This window comes from Phyllobates terribilis, unplaced genomic scaffold (genome assembly GCF_046119375.1).
Source record: "Phyllobates terribilis strain yellow unplaced genomic scaffold, ASM4611937v1 Scaffold_7__3_contigs__length_470593459, whole genome shotgun sequence".
Classification (NCBI taxonomy): domain Eukaryota; kingdom Metazoa; phylum Chordata; class Amphibia; order Anura; family Dendrobatidae; genus Phyllobates; species Phyllobates terribilis.
In genome coordinates this window covers 113,050,098-113,077,471 of record NW_027362767.1, presented here as the reverse complement: position 1 = coordinate 113,077,471, position 27,374 = coordinate 113,050,098, and the positions used below count along the sequence as shown (strand labels likewise).

The 27,374-nt window shown below is 42.8% G+C and overlaps 1 pseudogene; it reads left to right on the top strand.

Annotated features, from left to right (window-relative positions):
- Positions 1–27,374, top strand: part of LOC141155374 (protein transport protein Sec23A-like) — a 79,691-nt pseudogene that overhangs the window by 30,853 nt on the left and 21,464 nt on the right.

The following is a 27,374-nucleotide window of genomic DNA, read 5'->3' as shown; positions in this document are numbered from 1 at the left end:
AATACTTATTAATTATTTTGTGTTGCTAATATTTTCTGTGCATGAAGTGTTCGTGCAAATTAAAGTAGCTTTCTAGCATGACGTGTGACAGCTGCGGCCTTTGAACTTTGAGCTAATAGTATAGATCCCATTCATTCTATTTCCAGCTGATGTAACTTAAAACCTGGCAGCCAGTGAGTAAAAAAAAAAAAAAAAAAAAGGAACCTAAGGACATTTCTATTTTTGCAAGACAAAAGAAAAAAAAAGACATCCCATCACCCTCGCTTCCCATACTGTGTCCGCACACATCCCATCACCCTCGCTTCCCATACTGTGTCCGCACACATCCCATCACCCTCGCTTCCCATACTGTGTCCGCACACATCCCATCACCCTCGCTTCCCATACTGTGTCTGCACACATCCCATCACCCTAGCTTCCCATACTGTGTCCGCACACATCCCATCACCCTCGCTTCCCATACTGTGTCCGCACACATATTACCCCTCGCTACCAATAATGTGTCTGCACCCACTCCCCACTTGCTCCCCACAGATTAAATCTCCCCTCCACACGGAATAAATATGGCCCCTGCACAATAAATAAATATGCCCCCCCTGTACAATTAATAAATATGCCCCCTGCACAATTAATAGCCACCTGCACAATTAATAGCCCCAAGCACAATTAATAAATAGCCCCCTGCACAATTAATAGGCTTCCTGCACAATTAATAAATAGCCCCCTGTACAATTAATAGCCCTCCTGCACAATTAATAAATATGCCCCCCTACACAATTAATAGCCCCAAGCACAATTAGTAAATAGCCCCTGCACAATAAATACCCCCCTGCACAATTAATAACTAAGCCCCCCTGCACAATAAATACCCCCTGCACAATTAATAAATATGCGCCCCCCGGTCTGAATCTTCGGTGTCTTCAGCCCCAGAGGAGCACTTACCACCGTTGCTCTTCCCTCCTGTGGGCGCCGGCGAGTGACAGCAGCAGCGGGATCACATGACCTGATCACGCTGCTGACGTCGCTCTAAGCCGAAGGTCAGAGCTTCAATTGTACCTGTGTCTGCAAGACGCAAGTACAATCACTGGGAGCCGGCATGCCGCAGCTTCTCTGAGCGGGCTGTCAGTTTGATGACCGCTCAGAGAACGGACGAATCCCGGTCCGGGGGAGGCAAAATGCAGCCGCCGGGGGAGAGGGGGACACCTCGGACCGTTGCATTTGGCGGCCCGACTGCGCCCCCCTGCGACATGCCCCGCCTTCCACCCCTAGATACGCCCCTGCCTAAGCCTGCACTATATCTGGCAGATGGTGGCTGTGGGCTTCCATCAGAATTGACCTAAGAGCACAACTAATAATGGAGCCTGCAGCTTAGTTTGACCCAACACAGGAAACTTGGGCGAGACATGGAGAGGACTGACAAATGGAAAGCTCAGCTCTGATTGCTGCTGTTAATCATTGACAGCAGCATTTCAATGACAATGATGTGAGCTCTGCATGCTGATGGGTTGACACAGCAGCCGGGGACTTTCTGAAGGTCACCATGGCTTCCATCTTAGTCCTCCTTTGAAGCCTAGCCCAGTGTATTCTTAAGATAATGATGTAGGTTATTAATGGAATGGGTAGACTGCAGTACCAAGACAGTACTTGTGTTAAACATCTGTCTCAGCCATCCCGGGCTTTGCTCCCTTCTCCCGGGTTCGCTGCCTTCTGTTGAGCTCCACGTCAGGTTTTGTAAGTTGCCCGGTGTGGATCAGTAGCATCATCTCCATAGATCTATTTAAGGCCCATTGATACACACACTCCTGTGTCTTGGGATTGAGTCTCAAGACTTTTGTTTGGTGTACTTGAGCGTCTGTGCTTTACCTTGCTTCCATCGCTGCTGGGTTCCATTGCATCTGTCCTACTACTCCCAAGATTCTTGTATGTCCTAAGTCGTTGCTTCCCACATGCCTTCCTGCTTGCCGCACCCACACACTGGGGTCCTTGTGCCCACCCGGACCTGCTGCTTTGAGCGTCCATCTCACCTGTTGAGCCTAAAAAACTTGGTGTTATTCAGTTTGAAACAGTGAAGGCTTAAGGGCGATCTTATTACAGTGTACAACGGTCAGCCGCAGCTGTCACTGCCTATTAATTACTTAACCATACGAAGGCGACGCCAGCTCTGATTGGGTGCCGGGCTCACGTGTGATAACAACCGCATGAGAGCCCCGGGACCACGAATGACGACACTCCTGGAACGGCGCCAGCACGGGCGGGGAGTATAGGCTTTTTACTTTATTGGTGCCAAACATTTAGATCAAGAAGAGGTTGTCCTAGTAGTGGACAACCCCTTAAAACTTAGAAACTTTATATGTGGTTGCCTAAGGATATGTGGAAACACATTTTGTAGGTTTTCCAAAACCGTGAGTCTTTCAAGCAAAACTGCTTCAGGAAACTCTCCTTATTTATATTTTTTTTAGAGGTTTATGAAGGAGTTTTTTTTTGCAAAAAATCTTTGAAGAGTATTTTACCTGAAGCATTTGTTTGCTGCCTTTTGATGGCACAGTGCCCAGCTCAGCGAGGTTTCTTTCATACTTAAAGAAGTGATATGCACTTTTTTTCTTCCACCAGGCGTTTTCAAACCCTCTGAAGTAAAAAAAAGGAGGATAAAAAATTCCTTATATGAATGCTCCAAAAACAGTGTGTGCCATTGCACTGCCTGCTGGATTTAAAGTAACAGAAAGAACATAATGCAATACAAAGTATTCCAGTATACTATATAAGCACGCTGAGGATTTCCTCTTCACGTCAGCTAAAAATCCAAGTAGATTATCAAATTTTTTTTTTCTTGTGCAAGTTTCTTTTTTTCTGATAAAACGATAAAAAAGGAACCTAATTGGCATCGCTGCTTAAGTACCGATCTGCGCCTTATTGTGATCTTTGGGAGGCAGAATGAACAAAGCACAGCAGTTCAAGACTTGCTTATATTTTTATTTTTTTTACGCCATTCACCATACGGTAGAAGTGACAATTGTTTTTTGTTTTGTTTTTTACACTGTTCACCTTGTGGAAAAACTGATGTCAGCTTTGTTCTTTGGGTCATTATGATTACAGAGACACCACGTTTATATCATTTTGTTACATTTTGCTGCTTTTTCACACTAAAAACAATTTTATAGAAAAAATATATTTTTTGCATCACCGTAGTCTTGAGAGGCATAGGTTTTTTTATTTTTCCACTGATGGAGCTGAGTGGAGGGTTACTTTTTGTGGGAGAAGATCTGCAACTTTATGATCCCATATTATTTCCCTTTTTGTTTGATGGTAAAACAAAAAAATCAGAGTATACAGACAGGACAGCCCGGGATCGCAGCTGATTCTTCCTGTGAGGTAAAACATTGCTTACAACAGGCAGTGAATTGTTTTACCTCACAAAAAGAATCAGCTGTGATCCCGTGTCCAATCCAATTGTGGAACTTATTATTATTCAAAGATCTATTGATTAAAATGTTGATTAAGATTAATGTTGTTTATGGGAAAACCCGTTTAAGTAAAGGGTGACTGCAATGCTGAGTGCTTCATTGTAGGCCATTGTGGAAGTGGTAGAGATCAATAGGTTTGAACTAGAGGTCAGAAGCCCCCATAAACCAACCAACCACAGCATAATTTATATAAAAAGGCCTTTATTAAACTAATGGCAGATTAGAAGACTACAAACAACAAATACTAAAAACAGAACCTCACACCGTGAGGGACATCAGAATTCATAAACACCAATCCGGTTCCATATACATAGGGAAACAATCTCCATAGAGTGTGTTTTGGCCTGACAGTATTACAATTACATACAAGTGTTAAATAGTACACGGCTCCTTTATGAGAGCTCCACCAAATACATATATTTAGACATATCAGTGGCTGAAATATCATTTTCAACACATAATAAGCTGTATAACATACACAAAGTAGTCACCAAAAGACCATAATGTGGAGATATCTACCGCAGCCAAGGGCTGTACCGCAGGAGCACATGTAATGTTTGATGTCCCTTTACCCCAACGCACGTTTCGTATGCTGTACTTCCTCAGGGGGCGTGGTAAACCGGGGGAATGTCAGTTCCTGATTTACCCAAACCCAGCCAATCAGGGGATATATGCGACGCTTCTTGCTTGCGCTTCATGGACCAGAGACCGGAAGGCATCAGATATGGGAGGTGGTGCTGGGGCAGGATGCGCCATAGACGACGAGGCAATACAGCGAGCATGGGACATTTCACATGACCTCTAGTTCAAACCTACCCTATTGATCTCTATTGCTAGTATACACAGCATCTAAAAATATGTCAGGAAATATTTTTGATTGTAACCTTGTGAAAGGAGGACTGAGTTGAAAACATGAATTCAATAATTATGATGTGTGTCCAGTGGTGTACCGCCAATAGCGGCAGGCCACATGACAGCTATGGGGTCCGTAGGGGGCCCAGAGCCAGTACCATCTCCCATCGCGTTCCTTTCCCAGCATCACACTTTCATCCAGGATACCGATACAGTTGAAAACAATGATGCATCTGATGTCTCAGCGCAGCAGGCACGATGACGTCACTATAACGTGCCCGCTGTGCCGAGCAGTGCAGAGCTGCAGAAGACACACTGTGGAGACCGGAGCAGCGGGGAATGGGGAGAGGTGAGGATTTAATTAAATTTTTTGTCAAGTACTTAAGGAGGCCATTATATTATATGGAGGGCAATATGGGGACCATGATATTTTATGGAGGGCTATGTGGGACCCAGTATATTATATGGAAGACTATGTGGGGCCAATATATTACATGTAAGGCTATGTGGGGCTCATTATACTGTTTGGAAGGCTATGTAGGGGAGGGGAGCATTCTACGGTTTGGAGGGCTATGTGGAGGGGGCTTTGTGGAGGGTAGGGGGGCATTACTGTTTGCAAGGCTATGTGGGGGCTGGCATTACTGTTTGGAGAGCTATACGGAGGCCATTATTTTGTTGCAGGGCTATGTGGGGGCCATTATACTATTTGGAGAGCTATGTGAGGTCCATTATACTGTTTGGAGGGTTATATGGCAGCTATTATACTGTTTGAATGGCTATGTGGGAGCTATTATACTGTTGGAGGGCTTTGTGGGGGGCATTAAACTGTTTGGAGAGCTAGTAGGGGCCATTATACAGTGTGGAGGTTTGTTTGGGGTCTGTCATTCTATGTGGGGGCCATGATATTCTCTGGATTGCTGTGTTGGGGTCACAGTTGGGGCATCATACTGTGTTGGGGTCACCATACTTTTCCGGGTGGATACAGCAGGGTCATCATACTGTGCATCGGGAGGATGCTGTGTGGGAGTTCACTGTGTGGGTATCATATTGTGTTTGGGGGTACTTTTATTGGCATCATACTTTAAGGAGGCAATGAAAGGGGTATTTAGAATCTAGGGCTTCAATAGGAGGAAAATTACTCTGTAAGGGCTGCAGAGTTGTGAGGTATGCTCTTCTGTGCCTCACCAAATTTTTTATTTTTTGGGGGGGATTAGAACTAGAGATGAGCGGTATTCGAATCAAGCTGGTCGCCAATCTCAAATTCGAGCTGTTTTGGGCGGTGTCCGAGCCTTTCGACGAACCCGAACGATTTGAAAAAAATCCGGCTGTTCGAGGTTATGTTCGATAACTGTAAGTGCACCAAAATCGTAACTGGATTTTTTTCACAGTAATGCTGATAATCAATGTTAATACACAGTTTGAGTGTACAACGGGGTGGGGGGAGGGGCAGGGGATGGATCTCTGCAGGAATAATGAAGATCTCCATTTTTTTTTCTCTTTCCCGCATTTACAGTGGGGAGGTGCAGTCTGTCAGCCTATCAGCAGCGCACACACGGAGCGAAGTGCTTTTTTTCACTCAAGCAAGGGCATGTGTCATTGGCTGTGTATTTCACATGTCCTTGTCCTATAAGACCCAGCCATTTTCCCCGTCGCCACCATTTTCTCACTGCTGCAGCTTAGTGTTAGACGGCACCGCTGCTGCTGTGTGCGCGCTATACAGTATAACTGTGTGAATTGCAAGCGAATTGTATCTGAAATAGACAGATAGCTTGGGAGTAGGGACTAGTTCTATTTGCAGCCCTTTTGAGGGCTAGGTTACAGCATTTCCTACGACTTTTAGCAGGCAGGGTCTGTGCTCTTAAATAGACAGATAGATTGGGAGTAGTGACTAGTTGTAATTGCAGCCCTTTTGAGGGCTAGGGTACATCAGTTCCTATCACTTTTTGCCAGGCAGGTCTGTTTTAGTGCTGTGCAAGTGTTTTTCACAGCATTTGGCTAAATCTAGCTAAGCAAATCCTTTTGGGCCTCTTGCAGTGTGTGTTAGTCAGTTGAGTAGCCTATCTGTGTTGCAAGCTACACCACCTGTGTATGTAATACAAATTTTTTACTGCACCTAGCCAAGTAAAACCTTTTGGGCATATTAGCAGTGTGTGGTACTCATTCTATTAGGCCATCTATACTAAGCTCCACCAGCTTTCAAATTACTAATAAGTTTTAGCTGCATCTTGCCTGTAAAATAATTTTGGGCATAGTGGCAGTGTGTGGTACTCATTCTATTAGGCCACCTATACTAAGCTCCACCAGCTTTCAAATTACTAATAATTTTTAGCTGCATCTTGCCTGGAAAATAATTTTGGGCCTGTAGCAGTGTGTGGTGCTCATTCTATTAGGCCATCTATACTAAGCTCCACCAGCTTTCAAATTACTAATAATGTTTGTTCTCTCTGAACATGTGTTCAGCGCTGCTGGTGGTGTGCTGACAGACAAGCGCACGCGGCTGTCCACTGACAATGTAGATAGACTCACATTCAAAAAGATGAACAAATCATGGATCCGCAAGGACTTTTCTACCCCTGTGTCATCCTGGGGAGAGTAAAAGCTTGAGGATTTGTTAAAATCACCTCACCAACCGTTTTAAGCAACTCTGGGGCAATTGATGCCACTTAAGTGGTGTCTGTGCCACAAATTTTTGGAAAAAATGGAGACTCTTTTTGGAGTCCCCTTGCTGTGTTTTACGTGACGTTGGCATCGTCCATTACAGGTGGGTTGGGTCTCTCCTCCCCCCCTTTTAACCGTAAGAAACTACATACACTATGGCTTGGGGTAACACAGATGGTTGAGTCTGAAGAGCTGTTTACTCAGAGGTCTGCTCCAAAGCTTCAGTGTCTGCTAGTCAGCGTAGTAACCCAGCTGCGAAGCAAGCTGCACCGCCTGTGTATCTAATAATGATTTTTAACTGCATCTAGCCTAGGCAGACTGTGGTGACCCCCAACCAAACCCAGACGCTCAGCTCCCTACCGCCCCTCTTTCATTGACAATACAATCATGTAACTCTTACAACTGGATGGGTGAGGATCGGTCACAGCTTTATTAACTGTTTATACTCATTATATTAGAAAGGCATTTTATTTCTAAAATAATTCAGCTTTTTGCAGCATGCCCTGTGTCTCCAGTCTCCACAACGGCAAGTTGGCCAACAAGTGTAACTCTCCAACATGTCCTTTCTATTTCCAGGCCACGAAGGATCCTGCGTACTCGTATGCAGGACTCTGACCCCCATCCATCACTCTTAACTCTTGTTCCACTCCGTCCTGGAGTCCTGACAGGAATATGTCCAGTCCAATATCCATTAAGTGAACACAGTCGGGCCGTATGAGGCCTGCTTTATCTCCCTCCAGTTGTCCACCTCTGTCTCTTATAAATTTTGGCATCCCAATATTTATTAGCCGCCTTGTCCGTTCGATGGCCGTGATGTCTCGGGCACCTTGCCATACCGCGCTCGGCACAATCTCTGACTATTTTTGTGAAAAATTCTCTGAAGCACTCAGTGTCTAGTTTCATTATTGCCATTAGTTAAGCGCTCTTGTGATGACCTAGGTTGTTTCCCCCGGCCTGTATAACTAAGATGACCGGACCTCTTGCCTCTCTCCCTACCTTGATTACCTCCATTAGTACCTGTGGCCATTGCAGGCCTCTAATACCTCTCCAATTCAAATATGTGTTATGAAACTCAAATTTTCTCCCGCCTGGGCAGACTTTCGCCCTTTTTTCTGCACAATATATATACGAGTGGCCTATCACCCACACTGTTGGCTTAGCGTCACTAGGTAAATTAAACTAACCACGTTAGGATAACAAGACCGGTGTTATGTATCTCGCCAAACACATGGATTGCCATCTCCCTATCCTCTGAACTTCCGTTTGTGACAGTCCTGCTCTTGCTGCTTCCATGGCCGCACCTATGCGGAATGAGTGTGTCCCATAATCTTTGGGGTGGTTTCCTGCTGATGTTATGCATTTATTAAATATAGCTTGGAACTGGTATCTTGATAATGGCGTTCCATCAATGTGTGATAGGAAGAAATTACTTAGTGATCTGATGGTTATATATGTTTTTACTATTGTTACCCGACTCAGCGTACCGTTTGTCGGTTGTAGAAGTATCCAACTGCCCCTGCCCGCTGGAACCGTTTTCGATTTGCGTATGCGTAGACGTATTGCTTTATTGGCTATGACTACGTCCTGGTGTAATAAGCCTCCACTGGTGGTAATTTTGGATTGAGGGACTAATTCGCTTATGCATAGAGCCCCGAAGAAGGCGATCGCAAATACAGTAGACAGTAGTGTTGCTTCGAATTGTGAGTATCATGTTAATGGTGTTAGGGATATGATGTGAGAAATCAGTTTTAGTAACACGGGACGGAACGTCTACACTCCTGACTTGGCTGACCCCTTTTCCACCCTTTTATGGATTGTCTGATGATGAATCTCTTTGTCACATGCCCACAATTCAGTAGTTGGAAGTGAAATGCTACTCCTGTCAGCCACCGCTGCGCTGACGCCCGTGATATGCCCCTCATCATTAGCTGGTGGAGAAATTCTATGGTGACTTGTAATCTGGCTTGTTCACATTGGTCAACCCGTCTGCCTGCTACTAGTCATGTCCACTGTTCCCATGCCTTACCGTATGCTTGCCACATCGATGGGGCAACTGACGCTCTGATTAATGGCATCAACTATTCTCCAATAGATCCCATTGGGAGGCTGGGCAACTGTTGCTCGATGGGTGGGCGTTGGGGAGGAGCTCTGTGAAAATCTGCCAATTGAATTGTGATAAAGCGTTAGACCCCTCAGCATCGTGCCTAGCACGGACCCATACATTGTGTTTTAGGCACAGGAATGCTAGCCGGCGAAGTAGGCCTAGCACTTAGAGAGACGATGATGCCATATTATTAATGAAGTGCGCTAGGCTGGTGTTTTTTGTTATGAAGAGTATATTTTTGTTAGCAAGGCGCGCGCCCCATATTTCTATTGCTACCACTATTGGAAACAGTTCCAGGACTGTCTTTTTTTGTCAGCACTTGTTCTGCCCAATACGGAGGCCATAAGCTTGTGCACCATTGGTTATTTAGTATCGCTGCATATCCGCCTGATTCTGCTGCCCCGGTGAATAATCTTAGTTGAATGTTGGACTGCTCTGCTGACATAAATAACGTGTGACCGTTGAATGATTATAAGAAGGTTTTCCACACCTCTAAGTCCGCCCGTAGCTGCCTGCTGATTCTGATTGTATGACTCGGTTTAGATGCCCCTTTTGTTGCGGGCGATAAATGAAGAGAAAAAACCCTTCCGACTGGCATCACCCGGCTCGCAAACACGAGGAGACCTAGTAATACTTGCATCTGCTGTAGTGTTACTTTCCATACTGTGCAAAAAACCTAGATCAGGTGTAATGTTTTGGTATTTTTTCCCATGGGAGGCGGAACAACCTTGCTGTGGTGTCGATTTCGATGCCTAAGAACGATTTTTTTTAGTTGTGGGGCCTATGTTTTTGGTTGGGCATAATGGGACTCCAAACCGACGGGAGATGTTTGTGAACTCGTTGAGTAAGGGGCAGCGAAAGTGGATAACCAATTGCCACATGGCAGAAAAAGAAAGGAAAAAATCAGCTCACCCACCTAGAAGATCAACAGCACGGAGCCAGGAGTGCTACCAGATGAACATGAGGAACCAGGAAGATCCAGCTGAACAAATTTTCTAAAATCCACTTTTTATTGGATAATACAAAAAATATTTTAAAAGTCCACCTTGGAGAAGAACAGCAAATGCGTTTCGAACTAAAGGTTCTTAATCATTGCATAGCAAAAAAACAGCAAGGAAGTGGTATTTATATGTCATGTCTTGCTATGCACCTGTTCAAGGCTGAGTTAATCTTAAATTTAAACACACATACCATGTTAAAATCGTATAGCATAGAAACAATGCATATAAATGTAAATAATCCAAAAGAAAAGAAGAAAAAAGGAACATATATACAGTACAGACCAAAAGTTTGGACACACCTTCTCATTTAAAGATTTTTTTTTGTATTTTCATGACTATGAAAATTGTACATTCACACTGAAGGCATCAAAACTATGAATTAACACATGTGGAATTATATACTTAACAAAAAAGTGTGAAACAACTGAAAATATGTCTTATATTCTAGGTACTTCAAAGTAGCCACCTTTTGCTTTGATGACTGCTTTGCACACTCTTGGCATTCTCTTAATGAGCTTCAAGAGGTAGTCACCGGAAATGGTTTTCACTTCACAGGTGTGCCCTGTCAGGTTTAATAAGTGGAATTTCTTGCCTTATAAATGGGGTTGGGACCATCAGTTGTGTTGTGCAGAAATCTGGTGGATACACAGCTGATAGTCCTACTGAATAGACTGTTAGAATTTGTATTATGGCAAGAAAAAAGCAGCTAAGTAAAGAAAAACGAGTGGCCATCATTACTTTAAGAAATGAAGGTCAGTCAGTGCGAAAAATTGGGAAAACTTTGAAAGTGTCCCCAAGTGCAGTTGCAAAAACCATCAAGAGCTGCAAGGAAACTGACTCACATGAGGACCGCCCCAGGAAAGGAAGACCAAGAGTCACCTCTGCTTCTGGGGATAAGTTTATCCGAGTCACCAGCCTCAGAAATCGCAGGTTAACAGCAGCTCAGATTAGAGACCAGGTCAATGCCACACAGAATTCTAGCAGCAGACACATCTCTTCAACAACTGTTAAGAGGAGACTTTGTGCAGCAGGCCTTCACTGTAAAATAGCTGCTAGGAAACCACTGCTAAGGACAGGCAACAAGCAGAAGAGACTTGTTTTGACTAAAGAACACAAGGAATGGACATTAGACCAGTGGAAATCTGTGCTTTGGTCTGATGAGTCCAAATTTGAGATCTTTGTTTCCAACCACTGTGTCTTTGTGCGACGCAGAAAAGGTGAACGGATGGACTCTACATGCCTGGCTCCCACCGTGAAGCAAGGAGGAGGAGGTGTGTTGGTGTGGGGGAGCTTTGCTGGTGACACTGTTGGGGATTTATTCAAAATTGAAGGCATGCTGAACCAGCATGGCTACCACAGCATCTTGCAGCGGCATGCTATTCCATCCGGTTTGCGTTTAGTTGGACAATCATTTATTTTTCAACAGGACAATGACCCCAAACACACCTCCAGGCTGTGTAAGGGCTTTTTGACCAAGAAGGAGAGTGATTGGGTACTATGCCAGATGACCTGGCCTCCACAGTCACCAGACTTGAACCCAATCGAGATGGTTTGGGGTGAGCTGGACCGCAGAGTGATGGCAAAAAGGCCAACAAGTGCTAAGCATCTCTGGGAACTCCTTCAAGATTGTTGGAAGACCATTTCCGGTGACTACCTCTTGAAGCTCATCAAGAGAATGCCAAGAGTGTGCAAAGCAGTCATCAAAGCAAGAGGTGGCTACTTTGAAGAACCTAGAATATAAGACATATTTTCAGTTGTTTCACAGTTTTTTGTTAAGTATATAATTCCACATGTGTTAATTCATAGTTTTGATGCCTTCAGTGTGAATGTACAATTTTCATAGTTATGAAAATACAGAAAAATCTTTAAATGAGAAGGTGTGTCCAAACTTTTGGTCTGTACTGTATAATAATAATCTATAAATGATCACTCATAATGATACATCAAATCATGTCTGATGTTTAAACCCGCTGGTACACGTGTATTTAAAGTATAAATCCACCAACTTTCTCTATTAAGGAGCTTTCTCCTATAATCATCCACCAAATCTCCACCAATCGCCATGGCCCACGGAGGGGCCACCACAGTCAGTGAATCCTTCCTTATTTAGTATAGAGTCTACCAATACTTTTGGCGTATTAGCCCAACTGCGAAGCAAGCTGCACCGCCTGTGTATCTAATAATAATTTTTAACTGCATCTAGCCTAGGCAGACTGTGGGAACCCCCAACCAAACCCAGACGCTCTGCATCTAACCCAGCCAATCATTTGATAGTATTGCTAGTAGCAGAGTCGCATGGGCTCTAAACCTTGCATAGCCTGTGCATTTTTTCAGATCGATAAGGATGACCCAACTCGTGTTATCTTAATCATTTGTCACCAAAAGCTAAGTAGAGGCCAAAAAATCCATAGTTTGAGTACTTCATGCATGAACCGTCACATGGATATGAAGCATAAGTTGCAGTACGAAGCTCACTGTGCTACAATGCGGCCTAGCGGGCCGGGACAACCACCATCTGCCCCACCTGTGTCATTCTGGGGAGACTAAAAGCTTGAGGATTTTGGAAAATCACCTCACCAACCATTTTAAGCAACTCTGGGACAATTTATGCCACTTAAGTGGTGTCTGTGCCACAATTTTGGGAAAAAATGGAGACTCTTTTTGGAGTCCCCTTGCTGTGTTTTACATGACGTTGCCATCGTCAATTCCAGGTGGGTCGGGTCTCTCCCCCCCCCCCCCCTTTTAACCGTAAGAAACTACATACACTGTGGCTTGGGGTAACACAGATGGATGAGTCTGAAGAGCTGTTTACTTATACTATAGCCTGGGAATCAGAGGTCTGCTCCAAAGCTTCAGTGTCTGCTAGTCAGCGGAGTAGCCACCGCCTGTAGATCTAATTACAATTTTTTTTTTCAAATTCAAGTTTTTTTTTATTTTTGTGTTGAAAAAGTACAAGAAAATACAATATACATAGTAAAAGGGGTAGTATAACTATAAATCTATGCATAACGACAGTACATTGGGGGGTACAGGGAGGGTTTTCCATCAATATCCAGATCAAGCATGTATTTTTCCATATGAAAGATAGAGAGAGAGGGAGCGGACCACGGCAGACCACCAATCAATAGAGTTATGATCATTGTTGTGCCGACATCACGGATAACTTTAGTTGGGGGCTAGATGGTAGGCGTCAGAGTTTTGCAAATCAATCCAATCCCTCCAAATCACACCGTATCTATCACCATCAGCCGGTGAGATGGCAATCAGATGCTCCATCCTATTAAGGAGGGAGATCTCCGCAAACCATTCCTCCACAGTGGGTGGGTCTCTGCTTTTCCAGTGTCGTGGAATGACACTCTTAGCCGCATGTATTAGGTAGCCTATTGATGACCTTTTATAACTACGTTTACTTATTGGTAACATTGATAAAAGGAGGGCTTCTGGCGTATTAGGGATAGTCAAACCAGTTATTTTCTCAATCATGGGAACCAGCTTTGACCAAAATGCATTTATTATAGGGCATGCCCTCCATATGTGTGACATTGTCCCTTCCCCCTCCCCACATCTCCAACATCTATCTGAGACCACTGTATACCATCTATGAAGGACTGCTGGTACCCGGTAATATCTAGAGATAATTTTGAAGGAGGTTTCCTGAGCTTTGGACACTATTGAGGTTTTATGTGTTAGGAAGAAACATTTTTCCCATTGTGAATCAGAGAAGGACTTCCCCAGTTCCCTTTCCCATGCACCGCAGAATCCTGGCCTGTTGTCAGTTACGTGGGCAATGAGGAGATTATACAGTAGGGAGATGGAGTGTGTAGGGTGTGACAATGATAGGCTCAATTTTTCAAAGTTTGTGAGATCTCTATGAAGATGTGTGCGCTTCTTCACAGTTGAATAGAAGTGTTGTAACTGGCTATATTCAAAATTAGCCTTCAGGGAAGTGGCTCTTCCCTGTAACAAGTCATTGAGGGGGAGCAGCGAAGTATTGGAGATGACATGAGAAAATAATATCGGATGGGATTTATTTGAACCAAGAAATCTATTTGCAGATAGTCCTGGTGGGAAATCTGGATTATTTGAAATCGGGAGCAAGGGGCCCTGGGGGTCGATTGAGGATAAGCTTTTTTTTTGGGATCTCAAAGCCAAAGCAGTGGCATAAGTACTATGTGACATGAGGCCAAGAGAGTGGACAATTAAATGGGCGCACCATGGGAGAGTGGTAAGAGCTTTAGGACAAATGGATTGAGCTATTTTGACCCACAAATTCCCCTTCGAATGATGGAAGAAGTCCAGGATTCTAGCGTGTACTGCTGCCATGTAATACCTTCTACAATCCGGAAGGCTAAGGCCCCCCTTTTGTTTGTGTCTGATCAGAATGTCCCCCCGAATGCGTGGACGCCCACTTGCCCAGATAAATCTGCAAAAGCTACTGCGTAGTCTTTTCCAAAAATTTGAGGGAATTACCACGGGAATGGTTTGGAAGAGGTATAAGAGTTTAGGTAGGACGTTCATTTTTAGTATATTTATTCTGCTGAACCAGGAAAAATCCTTCACCGTCCAAGAAGTAAGATCTCTATGGAGTTGTTCATAAAGGGCCCAAAATTAAGATAAAATAGACGGGAGAGGTCTCTATGAATACGAATTCCTAAGTATTTGATACCCTGTGAGGGCCAGGCAAAGGGAAAGTTGGACTGGATGGAATCCTGTATGGATTTGGGGAGGGAGACATCGAGGGCCTCAGACTTCGCTGCATTGATTTTAAAATTTGACCATGTACCAAAGTGATCTATTTCAGCCATAACAGCAGTGATGGATATATGTGGTTGAGTGATAAATACTAGGACATCATCAGCAAATGCAGAGCACTTGTACTCGGTGCCTCCCACCTCAATCTCCTTAATATTGGGGTTATCGTGAATTGATGAGAGCAGGTGCTCCATCACTAGGATGTATAAGAGAGGGGACAGAGGACATCCCTGCCTTGTCCCATTGGTGATTATGAAAGGTGATGAAAATGTTCCATTTATCTTCAGCCTAGCTGATGGACTGCGATACAGGGCCATGATTTTGGCTATAAAAGGGTCCCCTACTCCAAGCTTTTTAAGAGAATAATATATGGCGTGCCAGGAGACTCTATGGAATGCTTTCTCAGCATCCAACGTGAGTATCTAATTACAAATTTTTAACTGCATCTAGCCCAAGCAATACTTTGGGCCTAGTAGCAGTGTCTGCTAGTCAGCGGATTAACCCAGCTGTTAAGCAAGCTACACCACTTGTAGTTTGGACACTTAATTTTTTCAAAGGAAATGCTTCGGGCCCCTGGGACACTCAGTGAAGAGCATCGGGGAGGCACCCCAAGGCACAGGGGCTGGGACTGGCGGTAGGACGCCTTGCGGTGGACCGCCAAGCTTGTTCCTTATAAAAGCTTTTTAACTGCAGCAGCTTTAGTGGACGCTACTGGAGCTGGAATTACCGCGGCTGCTGGCATGAGACTTGCCCTCCAATAGATCCTTGTAAAAGGATTTAAAGTGTACTCATTCAAATTAGAGAGACAATTTAAATTAAAAAGCTTAGAGCTGCCTCCACCACAGGGGGGCTCGCTCGACCCACCAGCGGACAGGCACCAGTATTGGGAGAGGGGGACTGGCCGTCAGGGTTCACCGCGGCTCTGGCACAAACCCGGCGACACGCACGGGCAGGAATGGACTGGCCGTGTCGGCTTCGCACTTTTTCGGTTTTAGAAGGGCATGACATGCCTATATCTGTGTCTCCCCCTCCTTTTACTCCTCCACCTCTTTTCTTTTCGCATGACTATATGTACTTGTCACTTTTCCATGTGTTAGTTGTGTCTTCTGAGCAGTTTGTCAGCTTTTGGACACCTTTGAAGTGTTTTCTATGTGTTTTCTGTGTGTTTATATGTGTTTTTGTTTGCCTGCCATTGGTTTTAACAGTGTTTGAAGGTGTTCGACGAACCGAACCGAACTCGAACACTACGGGGGTGGCTCAACACTAATTAGAACTTCTCTTATGGGGCCCCATTATTTGTATGTACGCCCCTGTGTGTGTCCTAATATTTATGTCCATATAGTGTAGAACTCTACTGAACATTTATATACATTAAACACTATATATGCAGGAATTCCTAACATGCTTTTACTATCCCTGAGATGATTTAAGAACAGGCAAAATGTAGTTTCTTATGGAAGACTGGGTCTGGTTGTGCATAGTGAAAGCGGATCTGTCAGCAATTGACATTACACTTTTACATTATTAGACATTTTAAGTGTGATACTTACTTTTTAAATCTATTTCAGACTGGCTTAATAATTCTGATGAGTAATTTATGAGTCCAGCTGTAGAATGAAATAGCTAATGAGTACAAGCATATGCACACTCCACCCACCCAACCTGACAGACAACTGCAGCTTGTACTTAGCAGTGTGAGATTTCAGCAGCAGCAGGTGGACACGGTCAGTCAGGTTCAGTGGGCAGAGAACATATTAAACTTTCATAAAAGATTATGCAGCCATTCTGGCATACATCATCTTATAAGGTTTAGGTAATCTATTCAGTAATGTATGCAGTTTTGTATTAGGAAATCTGGTGATGGATCTGCTTGTCAAGTGCTCACTAGGTGAGGTGGATCCTTGAAGACCAAGGTCCGGGTGGTCATACAATGCTGCTCACCATTATTGGCACCCCTTCATTTTTTCATAGACTGTACAATATTTTCAGAAATAAATGGAAATGTACCAAAGTTCTGTCCTCAGGATTTTTTAATTAGTGGTCCTAAGTATTGCAACAATAAAACATTGTTTTTCAACTTCCATGTTGCAATTTCAAAGAAGAAACAGAATAAACAGCATGTGCAGCAATAAAAGCATCCCTAATTAATACTTGGTTGCATCCCCTTTGGCATTGCTGACAGCCTCCAAACGTTTCTTGTAGCCATCTATAAATTTCTTACACTTCCCAGCTGGAATTTTTTCCCACTCCTCCTTTGCAGTTTGTTCAAGCTCTTGAATGTTTGCAGGGATATTTTTCCCATTATCAGATTTCAGCTCACCCCAGATTTTTAATGGGGTTGAAGTCGGGACTCATTTCTGGCCATTTTAAAACAGTCCATCTTTTCTTTTTCAACCATTCCTGTGTACTTTTGGATGTTTGCTTTGGGTCATTGTCTTGCTGGAGGACCCATGACCAAGTTTTCTTATACTGGGTAGGACATTTCACTCTAAAATGTCTTGATAATTATCTGATTTCATGATTCCTGTGATAGGGTCAAGGCCTCCAATACCGCAGCATTATGGATCCTCCACCATGCTAGACTGTTGGTAATGTGTTCTATTCCTTATAAGCTTCCCATTGCGCCATCTGTAAACAAACTGTTGCTTTGCATTGCCAAAAAGCTCTATTTTTGTTTCATCTGCCCACAGAACATTTTCCCAGAAGGATTGTGGTTCTTGACGGTTTCATGCTTGGCAAACTATTTAATAACATTGCGCACTGTTGAAACTGGGATACCAAGGTCTTTGGAGATGGCCTTATATCCTTTGAAAGTCTTGTGTTTGCTAATAATAGCAATTCTGATGTCCTCAGATAGCTCCATTGTCTTCACCATTGTGACAAAGGAACAGGGCCTACCATGTGGCTTTTTAAAACACTGAAGTCATCATTCATTGGCTAATTCATGTCACATGGGCACCAACAATTAATCACAGGTAAATCTCTTTTGTGATTTACCACAGGCGAGTCAAAATGTGTTTCCATACTAAATTAATGTAAAGGGTGGCAATACCAGTGACACAGCAAGCTTTAGGTTTTCCTATTTTCCCTCCCATTGGTTTTTGCTTTAAATTATTGTTTATCATTTGCTCTTTTGTATTAAACACGAGTCTATATACAAAAATACTGTTCAATTGATTCATTTTTTTCAGGAGATATTCCACATTATATACTTAAACTTCATGGGTGCCAATAACGATGAGCAGGACTGTAGGGGTCACAGGCATCAGTGCAGCAGGCAGTTGAAACACGCAGGAAATGCAGACAGATAGCAGATGTACTGGAAGCCACAGGCAGAGAGGAGACATCCTCGTGAACGCAGACAGCAGATGCCATAGAAGACTTTGAACAAGTAACAGAGGTTCTGGAAGCTGCAGGCATACAGAAGACATCCTGGAGACCAGAGACAGGGAGCTGTGCATAGACAAAGTAAAATTCTTAATACCAAGACACGGGGTGTGTTTCTTGGTAGGCCTTATATAGGCCTAGGAAGTTCAACACATGGGAGCACATCAGGATACTTGCAAAGCTCAACATGCAGAACAAGAAAGTTTAGCGCACCTGGGTTTTAGGAAGCAGAGTCCAGACCTGGGACAGGTGTGTAACACTGTTTTAAAGAAGGCCTTCCATTTTTTTTTTTTTTTTTTTTTTTTAACTAAATCTGTGTATGTAGTGTAGTTTTTGTGTTAATATACTCACCTAAAGCCACCTTCTCTGGCCTCCAGCGCCATTCCGCTCCTATTCTCAGTGATGTTACTGCTCTGCAAGCTCTCCGGCTCACATTGAGCTCTGCGTGACACGGAAGTGGCTTTTACAATGTAAGACTATGGAGTGTCAGAATGCTTCCTTTATAAAAGAGAGTTCTGTCTCATACATAGAGATGGAATAAGCCGGAGAGTCTGAAGTATGAAGTGACATCGCTGAGAAGAGGAGCAGAACGGATCTGTAAGCTGAATACCGCAGAAGGTGGCGATTGGTGACATCACTGAGAAGAGGAGCAGAATGGAACTGGAAGCTGGGGAAGGTGGCGATAGGCGAGTATATTAATACACTCACACTACATTACATTCATATATACACACATTTAGTAAAAAAATTAACCGGAGTGCATCTTTAATATACACTGTATATGTAATGTATCAAGTTTCTAGAAAACTCATTCATGCAAATAAATGATTCCTTGTTTTTACAGCCTGTATTGCTCGATAGCACCAGCATTCTACCAGATAGGATCCTTCTGATGGACACATTTTTCCAGATCCTTATTGTAACGCAATGGACCCCTTTTATATACAACATAGGATGATTTCTTATTTATCCGGACAATTTGGTATTTTGTGGCGAACTCTTAATATGCCACTCATGGGTTAAGTTCTTACAATCTAGCTGGACACTATTTTGTATACCCATTGTTTCTAGAGTCTTGTTGATGTTGGTAATATTGACCTAGGTAATGCAATTATGAATTTAATCCTGTTAGAATGCCATTGTATTACCATGTGGATTGTTGACTCTATGTAAATTGCCTCAGCCACCATTGTTCTAATGTCATAACTTGCAAACCAAATGTCTCCTACTAGCATTCCATTGTAAGACTATATCAACCAGTATGTGGCTCTCCCTTGCCTGCACTGAAATACGACAAAAAATGGTTATATGGGACTTGAGATCCAGCCAATGAAAAGACAATCTTATTCCACCAATTGTGAAGTCCCCGGTATCCTGCAATGAGGGCTGAGGGTATATCAGGAGGACTGTTCAGTTGACCGGGAGATTTTTGCCTACTGCCCTCAGCCTAGGAATGTCGGTCCCGACAGCAGGTGCACTAGATTGAAGACAGACAGCTAATTTAGGATCTTCGGAATCGAATGGGAGAACAATGACCGCCTAGGACGCAACCCAGGTTGGGACATTTCGGTCACCTGGTTACAGACTTTGCCGTGCTGTCTCAGTTCCAAACTCCGGCATTATTTCTCTCTGGGCGGGTGCCTGCCAAAAGAAGGGGACCACTGGTTTGGAGTACATAGTCCTGGAAGATCTGAGATACGAAGAATCTAAAACCCTGGGGAGCCAGCGGAAGGGTGAGACGCTGTTGCCTGTTACAATTTGTGCTGTGCTGGTTATGTGTTATATGCTGTTAGTTGTTGGGGATCCAATAAAGCCTTAACGGTTGTGTTGTGTTCCGCCCACGGTTGAGGAGTTCGGGCGTTCAGTTGGGGATGAGCCCTGGTCCATGTTGTCTTTCTAAAGGCGGCTGGGCCAGTGGACAAGAGCACCCACTGACCCTGTGTCTTCACACTTATTTATCATGGTGAGGTAAGTTTGACTCTTGTCATATGCACTAATGGAATATTTTTGCATCTATCAGTTTTGTGTTTAATTCATATTGTTAATATTTTTTAGTTAACTTCTTCTCCTTGTCCTGGTTTAATCTAGACTATTGCACAGTGGAGGAAAGCAGGCTATCAAGATATGCCTGAGTATGAGAATTTCCGACATTTGCTTCAGGCCCCTGTTGATGATGGACAGGAGATCCTTTACTCTCGTTTCCCCATGCCTCGTTACGTTGATACAGAACATGGAGGAAGCCAAGTAAGTGCTGATATAAATATAAGGCTTTAACAGGGAGAAATACACTAAAATGAGTTGTCTGGGCACATGATATTAATGATCATAGAAGGGTGGGTGGTCCAACTTAAGGCACCCCCACCGATCAGCTCTTACAAGGTCAGGCCGAAGCCAGATGTAGACATAGAAAGGAGTTGAACATATCAACTACATTCAATGTGTAGAACGTGCTTTGAGGTTCTGAAGATAAATTCCTAGTAGCTGATAACAGCTGATTACTGGGGGTGCTGGAAAGTGGACCCCCATCCTTCTGATATGGAGGACCTATTCATAGATGAGCAATACCATATTCCCAGACATCTCCTTTAAGGACATACAGTCATCTAAGTTTTCATAACATTGTAAAGGCAGTCACATTGCATGGGCAATTACTCCTCACTCTATACCAGGATCAGGCCCCTACTTTTTCATAGCCTACTTTTGATATAATTTTCATTGCTGAAGTGCAAGGCGAGGGGTGGAGGTGCCATCACTTAGTGTGCGTTATGGGGATGTTCACAGAGACTTTCTGTGTTGCAGAAAAATCCAGTATGTTTTTTTTTTTTTTTTTTTTTTTTAGAGAAATCAATATTCCATGTATTTTTTTGGATAAGATTTTCAGATCTAACTCAGTTTTTGAAGTGATTTGAAGATAGTTTTAAGCGTTTTTCCAAGGTTCCTACATGTTTTTTGCATCCTTTTGACTTGACAATGTCAGGTGTGGAGTGGATTTTGACAGCTGTATGAAGCCCATAGTCTGCAGCTATCATTGCGTCCAGGATAAAAGCGGGACTCACCGATAGAGAATAGACCACAATTCCAGCCTCTGTTGCTTCACTCCAGCCTCCAGTCTCCATCTGGACCGTGTTGGTAAAGAGGCCTTCAAGAAACAATGTCACATTGGTCCTACTCCAAGGATTGATGTAAGTTGTGGGGCGGCATAATGTGTCTTCATGCTCCTGCCACACTTCTTGTGGGATTTTGGACATTGTAAATCTGCTCCTCTATCCATTTACACAATGACCTTGATGGACCAACATACAGTATATGTTATGGCTTCACTGTTTATCAGGTAGACAATGAACTTACTAGCACAATTTTCAGATGAATCTATATGGCATCCATATGGCATTCACATATGAGCAGTACTGTTTTGTGTACTTAAGCCTCAAAATTGTTTTATTACAATTGTATTTTCTTACACAATTAAAAAAAAGGAACCTGTTGCTTGGAGACACATTATTGCTGATTGTTAAACCTCTTTTGGATACAAATTTACAGCCATTTTCTATATTTGTGTAAGGACAGGATCTGTATGTAAAATCAAGAAATGTTTCCTAATTACATCCACTACCTGATAGTAGTTACAACTATATTGTGTCAGAAAAAAACACTGTTTTATTTCCTTTATAATTCTTAAGACTCCAATCCCTATAACGGTCACAAGTACTGTGTCTTATTTTTGGAATCATGCACCTGTTTTGCTGGAGCAAGGATTTTTTTCAGAATATCCATGTGCTCCCGGCCAGGAATCAATCCCAGCACATTCCGATTCACAAATGTCAGAATTTGTATAAAATACACAAACTTGTATATATTCTCCTACTGGAAGATTGCATAAAACATCATCTACGTGACAACTGGTGCCGGCAAAAAGCCGGGTCCCACTGTCTGTTCTTCTCTGATGGCACTGCTGGACATCTTCAGATTTTGAAGGGATATAAGCAATCATAATGTGTTTTTCACCTGCTACACTAAGTTTTCTAGGCTGACCACTGCGCCTATGGTGACCAAATTCTTGGTGCTTCTTCAAAAGAGCTTGATCCGCACATTCTTAAACCTGACTCTTTTGAAATCTTTGCCTGGGAGAGATCTTAAGTACAAAGCAAGGCGAGGGGAGAAGGGTGCCATCACTTAGTTTGCATTAAATAGGTTGTCCACTACATTAACATTGATGGCCTACCCTTAGGATAGGTCATCAATGTCTGATTGGCCAAGGTCCGACACCCGGCAGCCCTGCCGATCAGTTATCGGTGGCAGCGATGGCCGCCGGCCGGATGTACTCACTTGCTAAGCTTCACCATCTACTTGTAGTGGCGGCTGCAGGGTTCTGCATATCCTCCTCCTATTCAAATCAATAGGAGGCAGATGTGCAGTACAAGCACCAGTCATGACAAGTAGATGGAGCAGCTCTGCAAGTGAGTACTTCCACCTGGCGGCCATCGCCGCCCACCACTAACACCTGATCGGTGGGGGAGCCAGGTGTTGGTCCCGTGTCGGATCTGACATTGATGACCTATTCTTAGGATGTAAAATTAGTGGACAACCTCTTTAAGGGTTGCTGATGCAGTATAATTACCTTGTGTCTTGTTGCTGTGTTCAATCTTACTATGGTGTATGACCTGTGACATGAAACTGTTTTCCACAACCTCACCTTTGTTGGCTATTCCTCACCCAGTGTTAAGACTCTTATACAGCTATCTCTGTTTCAGTTAATGATTTTCTTTCACCCTATACATAGAAAGTATGATCATTGTCACCTGTTTGGTATAATTGGTTAGTTATACAATTAACTATAATCCTTCAAAACTTCTGATTTTGTGCAAGTGTATTTAGAAGAATTGATATTGTTTTGAAGGTAAAGGGCGGTGACACCAAATAATCATTTCATTTTAAGTTTATTCACTTTACATTGTGTTAATTGATAAAAATAAACTATTAACATTTCTATTTTTGAAAGCCTCTTACTTTGAAGCTTTTTTCCATGATTGGCTAAAACTTGTGTACAGCAAAAGTTTGGGTTTTATATACACGTGATCAAGATTTACATATAATGTGACCACAATGATATAATCCTTTGATGTGTAGCTATGTTTTTATTCTGTTGTGGTTTACAAATAGACTAGGAGAAGGGATGAAATTAATAGTAGGTATCTTATTTAACCCATTCACCCCAAAGCCTGATTTCATCTTATTGACCAAGCCAAATGTTTCAGTTCTGACCACTGTCACTTCATGAGTTAATGATCTGGAACGCTTCAACAGATCCCGGTGATTCTGAGACTTTTTTTGTGACACATTGTACTTCATGCTAGTGGTAAATTTAGGTTGATATGATTTGCATTTATTTATTTTAAAATAATTAAATTTGATGACAATTTTGAAAAATTAGCAATTTTCGAAATTTGAATCTTTATGCCCTAAAAACAGATAGTGATAGCACTAAAAATAATTAATAAATATTTCCCACATGTCCACTTTACATCAGCATCATTTTTGAAACATAACTCTTCTAACTTCCCAACAAAGAAAAAAATTAAGAGTTAATCAGCAATTCACCCCCCCCAAAAAAATTAACAAAACCATTTTCTTTTGAGAGACCACATCATATTTGACGTGCCTGTCTTTTTTAGAGCCCACATCACCCCCGTGCCTGTCATCATCCTCCTGTGAATGCCGGCCCGCGGTAGATTTCTGCTATACACAGCAGTATATACAGCCCTTCTATGTATAGCGCAGCCGATCGGACGATCGCAGCTTCACGATTCCTAAGGGAAATATTAAATAAAGTAAAAAAAAAAGTTTTAAAGAATATAAAACAAAAGTTCAAATCACCCCCGCTTTACCCCATTAAAAATAACACAAAGAAAAAATACACAAATTTGGTATCACTACGTTCAGAAATGTCCTATCTATCAAAACATAACAAAATAATCTGATAGGTAAACGGCGTAACGGGAAAAAAGCTCAAAACGCAACACAACATTGTGATTCTATGTACAAACAATGACCAACATATCTTAAAGAAACAATGGCAGAGACCCCGGTAAATCCAGGGTCAGACAGAGTAGACTACTCATATAGCATCTAGACCAGAAAAGACCATGAGTACAAAATGGCACAAAAAGTTAATAGATAGAGGAGACACCTTTGCCACCTGTCCCCCGCGTCCCCCTGGACCCCATATACAATTGTGATAAGCATCTGGTGAACCTGGGTTTGGGTTATACATTTTTCGGCGCTCCACTTGGAATATATAGCCTTATTCTAGCCAGTATATCTCTGGAAAGATACCGCACTATGTATATGGACTCTTTGTAGCTGGGGTATGATATGCCCTTGCAGGTGGACTGCGTTTTTCTTCCAGCACATTGCACTTTCTTGTCATGCATTATATTTATATTATGGATATATTAATGGAAGTTAGTTACAGATTAACTAAATAAAACTGTAACTTTTTATGCCATTTTGTACTCAGGTTTTTTTTCTGTTCTAAAAACAATATTGTAATTAGTCATGGCAATATTTTAATGAAGCTCAGGTCTCAAAAAATAAGCCCTCACCCAGCCCCATATCCTGAAAAATGAAAACGTTATAGGTCTCGGAAAATGGCCTGTGTCATTTGATTTCCTTCCTCAGGGCAGGGACACACGGGCCGTATAACTCGTGCGATGATAATCACATCGCACTGAATGGACTGACCTGAGTATGACAGCATGATGGATTTCTATGTAGCTGTCAAGCTTAGGTCAGGAGCGGTGCCGGCCAGTACCAGGTTTACCATGCCATCCTCGGATGTGAAATACGGCAGTGTGTCCCTGCCCTTACTGTGCTACTGGCCCCTATTTAAATGGGTTTTTGTACACAATTGTACTTGGGTGCCATCTAGTGGCTATACCATATTACTACATTCAGATCTTTTGAATGAATTTTTATTTGTGGATGACTAACTTTAAGCCATCAATTTTACTAAATCTTCTTTTGCTACCCCATTACCTATGACATTTAGGTGTCTTTCACGTTATCACATTTTTTGTGTCCTCACCATGTGACCTACTACTAATTTTTGGTCTGATTATTTATTGTAATGTTGCCTATTAATTCTTTTGACTTTTTCAATAAAATTAAATTTTTAATTAAATAGGCTTTTTTTTACTATTTCATATATATTTTTAGGTCAACATACTCCATTTTTCGTCTTTTTGTTTCCTAACTGTATTGGGAGTTCTCCATATACTTTTTGGGATTATGGTCCCTGGTATTGTCCATATTTCTGGTATTTTTATATTCAGTACATGTTTGGTATCTATGCACTCGTATTGACCTAGAGAAGTAAATTGCCAGATCAGTTTTACCATATATTGAACATGGTAAATAAAAAAAACCAAAAAACATTGTGGAGGTGCAATTTCACTGCACTTGGAATTTTTTTTCCCTGTTTTCCAGTACACTATGTGGCAGAATGAAAGTTAAAAAAAAGTTATGGCTCCTGGAAAAAAAGGGAGGATAAAACGAAAACGGAAAATCGCCAGGGGGTGAATGGGTTAAAATAAAATGGTGCTGCCGGCTCTCATCTTTTACAGTGATCGTCCCCCTGATTTGCTGCTCTAGACCACATATAGCTCTATATTAGGGGAAAAAACCCTTCCCTGCCTCCACATATGGCACTAGGGGCATTTTTTGAAATTAAAATAAAAAATTGTTACATTTGGAGGAACCAGAGAATTACAGGATCCGACTATCTATAATAATTCAGGTTTTATCGCCAACCACAACTCAGTTTGTAGGTCAGTTTGGGGGATGGGGGATGGTTAATTAAGTTGGGGAAAGAGGTGACAGAACGGCCAGTGATGAGCAATATAATGAATAATATCTTGTGAATGGATAACAAAAAACTGTCTATATATGTAAGAATCGTGTAGAACATGAAAGAAGGAAGCAAGGCGAACATCTTCCTCCTGATTGCTAGACATGTGTATTATTATCTGACCCACGCTTTGTGTTTTAACTTGACACTTTTTCACAGATAATGATACCCAAGAAAACACATGATTATAAAATACTATATTGGACTTCTAATCTACTTTTGTTTTATTTTCCAGGCACGCTTTCTGCTTTCTCATAAGTGAACCCTTCCCAGACTCATAGCAATATGTATGGCTGGGGACAGGTCAGTATTTATGCAGATCTGTGATTTTTTTTATTCGTCCAGTGAATAATATTTTAGTGTATTAAAGGGAACCTGTGAGCTGATACATGCTGCCCACCGCCCCGGCAGCACGAGTCCCAGACCAGCTACTGCACTACAAACATATGTTTTACTCTAAAAGAATAACATAGTATAAAACATGGACGAGGACAAGGTGATTAGTCCAAGAGGCATGTCCTCTCAGGTTTCTCTGGCTAGATTGACAGGTCTATTCTGCATCATGTCAGTCTTGTAAGGTAGGCGGTTTTGGCAGCATGAATCAGCTGACAAGTTCCCTTTAACAGGTATTTTCACCAGACATTGATGGCAGGTCCACAGGACCTTCAACTATCTCTGTAATGGGAACCCCTCTTCCTGCCTGGCGGGGCAGCTCATAGGCAGCACATGAAGGTTAAGAATAAATAAAGAGATGTCTGCACATGTCGAGCATGCTTGTGGATAAGTGTGGCACCCCAGGGGTCTGGTTTCCACAGTAACAGCAATGTTATGTCTGAGAGCAGGTGGGAGGTCTCTTGGTCAGGAATCCTATGCATGCCACACCTCCTGCCCAGTCCTGGGAGGGGAAGAACTTCCCCTATATAAACCTGGGGCTGAGGCAGGGTTAGGAAGTTCAGAGGGAGAGTTCAGCCAGGAGGGCTGACAGGGAGCTGTGGCTCCGGCTGGGCCCAGCTCCTGGGCCATGCCAGAAGTAGAGACAGAGAAGAGAAGCAGCTATGGGAAGAAACAACAGGAGCTCTGTGGGAGCAGTGTTACAAGGAGTCAGGGGCTGGCAGCTGCATAGCTCGCCCTGACTGAGAAGATTTCTTACCGGACCCGGAGTCCGAGGCTGTGGGGACTAACTCCTACCCAGCAGCAGAATCCGTCAGGCAGGGGATTCCAGGTCCTCTGGCCAAGAAACCCGAAGGCATGGG